The sequence below is a fragment of the Taudactylus pleione genome, unplaced genomic scaffold, assembly GCF_031769625.1.
Source record: "Taudactylus pleione unplaced genomic scaffold, aTauple2 ptg000179l, whole genome shotgun sequence".
NCBI lineage: Eukaryota > Metazoa > Chordata > Amphibia > Anura > Myobatrachidae > Taudactylus > Taudactylus pleione.
In genome coordinates this window covers 9,564,222-9,569,653 of record NW_028284581.1, presented here as the reverse complement: position 1 = coordinate 9,569,653, position 5,432 = coordinate 9,564,222, and the positions used below count along the sequence as shown (strand labels likewise).

General features: G+C 45.1%; 1 long non-coding RNA gene across 1 annotated transcript; it reads left to right on the top strand.

The window, feature by feature from the left end:
* The first annotated feature begins 1,469 nt into the window (after positions 1-1,469).
* LOC148519894 (uncharacterized) lies at positions 1,470-5,192 on the top strand. The gene is made up of 3 exons (XR_015878893.1): positions 1,470-1,613; positions 3,700-3,839; positions 5,091-5,192. It is a non-coding gene; the product is annotated as an uncharacterized LOC148519894 (long non-coding RNA).
* The last annotated feature ends 240 nt before the right edge of the window (positions 5,193-5,432 follow it).

Sequence of the window (5,432 nt, the reverse complement as noted above, 5' to 3'; positions counted from 1 at the left end):
ATTGCTACTTAGCAGCATTAACTATAGTTGTCTAAAAGATTCATAGGATTTTCATTATTATTATTTGTTTATGTTCAATGAATCTATATATACCTCAATTTGGTTGTTTTTTTAAGGACAATTAGTAGTTAGAGAGGTTATTAACAAACAATTTACATAAAAAGGGAGCTGTTTTAGTTCACAAGGCTTTGTAACACGATAAATGCATACGATACATTTGCTGAGTTCACAGTTGCCTTGAATGTAAAACCATTTTATTTAGCAAATTTTTCTTTTTTCATTTTTAACTAATGAGTTTTAGGAAGTGTGTGACCTACAGTATTATTAGGGCATGGTTAACTCTACATTCTCTTATTCTACTGCACTTACACATGAAGGCCCCCTATCCACTGCTCCAAGCAAAAGGATCTGCAAGTATAAGATACCTACAACTGAAATTGTGGGGAGAAGTGTTCACCAAAGACAATGGAAGGTAATATATGGAATGTAATACGGAACCAAAACAAAGTCCCTCACTTGTGAAATATGTCCGTGGATCACACTTTTCAATAAAGTCAATACTTACTGTCCAGATAAAGTGCCAATAGTCCCACCCAAATAGATGATTAATCTCCTGCCGAATTGGTATATAGACTGAGGTAAGATCCATATATATATATATATATTGCAGAGGGGCCTCCTTTAGGCAGCGACTCACTCCAGACTGATGAACAATCAGCTGTCCGGGTGCTGTACAGACAGGTATTGGCCACTGGTCTCAGTCCTGTGTACGGGAATGGCCATTCTCATCGGGCTTTCCTGTTAGCAGAGGTATGCTAGCCCCTCTCTCCTGCCCCTATATCAGAGGTCCGGTGTTATGGGCACACTGTTCTCCAGAGCTCACAGATAAACGTGGGGGGGTGATAGAAATCCGTAGTGGGCCAAGCGTTGTAAAGGCAACTTAGAAGCAAAAAAGGTTGCACGGTCACTGGATCCTTTACGCATTTCTCCGGTCAATAACCCCAGTTCCTTCTGAAGAAACTGTGGATTATTACCCGGAGAAATGCGTAAAGGATCCAGTGACCACTCAGCCTTTTTGCTTCTAAATTGCCGTTAGACTGCTTGCCCCTCTACGGCTTTCTATCACCGCCCCGCTGATCTGGGAGCTCTGGAGAGCAGAATATGTGCAGGGGTGGATCTAGACATTTCATTTTAGGGGGGTGCTTTCAGGGTCGTACTGGCCCAGCGGGGAGTCGGGGTAATCCCCGGTGGGCCCCGCTGTTTCTAGCCACGCCCAGTATCGCAGGAGGGCGGAGCCTATCTTAGGTAACCGACAAAGTCCTATACTATAGCCTGCTGCTATGCAAGCAGGAGGTGATTCCGTATGAAGTGGCCTGTCACAGTGGGAAGGGACTACAACTCCCAACAGCCCCTGCTGCTGGATGATGCAAAGGTTGCCGCCGGATGTTGTCACGGCAGGAGCAGGGACCAGCAGCATGGGGCAGCATAGACAGGAGTACACTACTCTCTCACTATGCACCAGGCTCCTCCCATCTGGCCTCCTACATCCCCTGCACACAGACATCGCTGGAGGAAAGAAGAGCTGTAGCAGGACAGACTACATTAATTGCCAAGTAAGGGTGGCTTCGAACTGCTCAGGCTAAATAGCTTGTTGTTCAGTGCATGCTGCCCTCCACACAAAGATACTGGCTGGCCCATTGCTATCTTCCTTCTTTACAGTCATGTGTGTGTATGAATGTGTTGAGGCTTTATATGTGCTTAGACTGCATGTGTGTCTCTATATACCGTATATATATATATATATATATATATATACTGTCTGTGTGCTGAGACTGCATGTGTGTCTGTGTGTGCTGACACTGCATGTGTGTATATCTATGGGTGTGCTGAGACAGCATGTGTGTATATCTATGTGTGTGCTGAGACAGCATGTGTGTATATCTATGTGTGTGCTGAGACTGCATGTGTGTATATCTATGTGTGTGCTGAGACAGCATGTGTGTATATCTATGTGTGTGCTGAGACAGCATGTGTGTTCTATGTATGTGTGCTGAGACTGCATGTGTGTTCTATGTATGTGTGCTGAGACTGCATGTGTGTTCTATGTATGTGTGCTGAGACTGCATGTGTGTTCTATGTATGTGTGCTGACACTGCATGTGTGTATATCTATGGGTGTGCTGAGACTGCATGTGTGTATATCTATGTGTGTGCTGAGACAGCATGTGTGTATATCTATGTGTGTGCTGAGACAGCATGTGTGTTCTATGTATGTGTGCTGAGACTGTTTACATGTGTGTTCTATGTATGTGTGCTGAGACTGCATGTGTGTTCTATGTATGTGTGCTGAGACTGCATGTGTGTTCTATGTATGTGTGCTGAGACTGCATGTGTGTTCTATCTATGTGTGCTGAGACTATGCTGTATGCATGTGTGCTGAGACTGCATGTGTGTTCTATGTATGTGTGCTGAGACTGCATGTGTGTATATCTACTGTATGTGTGCTGAGAGTGTATGCATGTGTGCTGAGACTGCATGTGTGTTGTATGCATGTGTGCTGAGACTGCATGTGTGTTCTATGTATGTGTACTGAGACTGCATGTGTGTTCTATGTATGTGTGCTGAAACTACATGATGTTTGCTGGAACTCTGTGTGCCTCTGTTTGGGACTCTGCGTATGTGCTGAGATTCTGTATGCGCATGTGTGCTGGGATTACATGGTTGTGTGTATGCCAGTGTGCTGAGGTTACATGTGTGTGCGTGTGCTGTGACAGCCCTCATTCATTAAGACTGTGCCCTTTTGCTGGAGCAGTCATTCCATCCACACCACAACCTGGTATAACAGAAATTGGAAACACAAAATAATAATAATGACGGCCCATCTCCATGCTTTTAAAGAAATTTGTATATTGTTATAATGCAAGTTACTGGTTGCCTGTATTAGATGAAAAGAGAACTGTCACCATTTACATCCTTTATACCTTGCTTCTCAGGGGTAAATTTACTAAAGTGAGAGTTATTAGAAGTGAGTTTTAAAAGTGATGTTGCCCATAGCAACCAATCAGATTCTACTTAACTAGCACCTTCTAGAAGATAATAGCTAGAATCTGATTGGTTGCTATGGGCAACATCACTTTTAAAACTCACTTCTAAAAACTCACTTTAGTAAATTTACTCCTCGGACTAGAATGGAGAGGTGGCTGTGTCACTCTGGGTTTATCAGCTTCCTGTACAGTAGTGCATTGTGTTTACTTGTGCAATGTGCTCATGCAAATGTGGGCATGAGGTTACCTGTGCCCCGTCTATGGCCATAGGCTTTCCTGTGCCACTATCTGTATGGGCATCGGTTTTGCTGTGCCACTATCTGTATGGGCATTGGTTTTCCAGTGCCACTATCTGTATGGGCACGGGTTCTCCAGTGCCACTTTCTGTACAGGCATGGGTTTTCCAGTGCCACTATCTGTATGGGCATGGGTTTTCCTGTGCCACTATCTGTATGGGCATGAGTTTTCCTATGCCATTATCTGTATGGGTATGGGTTTTCCAGTGCCACTATCTGAATGGGCATGGGTTTTCCAGTGCCACTATCTGTACAGGCATGGGCTTGCCTGTGCCTCTGTCTGTGCGCTGGTGAGGTTACCTGAGTGGGCATGTGGTTACTTGTGTCTGTGAGCAGTCACTGAGCCGGGTTTCATTCCAGAACACACACATGGAATCAGCAATGAAGTCATGCTCCAGTAGTGAGGTCCGAGGAGGTAGACAACAAGGAGGAGGATCCAAGGAGCCTCAGCCGTACCCAGCGGACTGAAGGGCATAGAAAACGCCTTCAATTAAGCCAATGTTAGTAGTTGTTGTTGTTGGGGGAACAGCACTCAGTATGAAATGCCTAAGTTCAATTTACGTGGTTGGTAAGAAAAAATACAGTCTGTTTCCCTTCACATGAAGATGCCTTAGATTACACTGTGGAATTCTTTCTGACACAAACTATTGGATTTAATTGCTGTTTTGGTAATACTATTATATTTTGGGGACATACACTGTTGGTAGAAATATATTAGGGATGCCAGTAAGAGAACATTGCTCCCTCTACACCTTCCCTTCTCTTCCAACCTACATATTTTCCACTCACTTCTACCTTAATCCATTCCGGTACTCTGGGTCTGATTCAGAGCCGGACGCTATTTGCGGACGGTCGTTCCAAAAAAGGGGCCGGCTATTTAAATTGAGTACTTACTTTTTGAGGTTTGTTGATTCCTCTATGTCTGAGCGAGCGAACGAAAAATGCGCTTGCTATTTTGTATAGAGACGCCCCTTTGCCGTTCGCAACACACGTCATCTCCGGTATTTATTAGATTAATCGGGAACATCGAAAGGCATTTGAACTGCTCGCAGTGCTTGTGGTAGGATTTACTTCCCGCTATCACTGCGAGCAGTTCAGGCTAAAAGACAACCAAGTGACGTGGTCGATGACGCTCCTTTACTAATTATGCACTCCCATTAAACGCCCTTTTGACCGTTTGGCACGCCTGCATTCGGATCTCCACTCCCCCGTTTTCAAGCACCTTTCCCTGTTACCACCCACAAATGGTACATTCTGTCAATCAAATTAGCAGCCCCTCGCTGTTTTGCGAGCGCATGATTTCCGACCGCAATGACTGGTTTGCGCATGCGCATTACGACCCATACGCATGCGTAGTTGTGCGAACATCGCTCAGAGCGAACGAGCGGCCGCTTACGAGCGGGTCTGAATCAGGCCCTCTATTTCTTATGACACATTCTGCCACCCTTCACCATCCTACTTATACCATAATACACCCCATACCCATACATTTTCCACCGACACACTTGCCACGGCCTCCAATGTCTGTGGCATAGGCACTACTCTGCCGGGAAAAGGTGCTCTGATTGCTCGACAGGGACACCTCCCCTCTAGATCCACCACAACGCCTACTAATCCTTCTCCTGGTTGCCAGTAATCCGGCCACATCTCCTCCCTTCCCTCTCCGCCATTGTTGTACACATTCTGTAATGTTAGATCTGTGAAACAAACTGGCCTCCATTCATTTTTTTTTCATGTTTAATTTCCTAAAGATATCAGGCCACACTACTCCAGTTGATGATCACACCTACGAAATGGCTTGCCAGTCCCTTCTAGTGGGCCCCTTCCGTTGCATTTACCTGGTGGGCCCTTCATGCCCCAGTCCGACACTGGGTGCTTTAATTATAATAACTATGACTCCACCTCTTTCTTATCCTGGCACCTCCCCTTTTGGTACCAGTGGGAGCACACCTTATTGCAATTGTGCACAGGTGCATTGAAAGCACCTATGCTATTTATTTATTACCAGTTATTTATATAGCACACACATATTCCGCAGTGCTTTACAGAAAATATTTGGCCATTCACATCAGTCCCTGTCCCAGTGGAGCTTG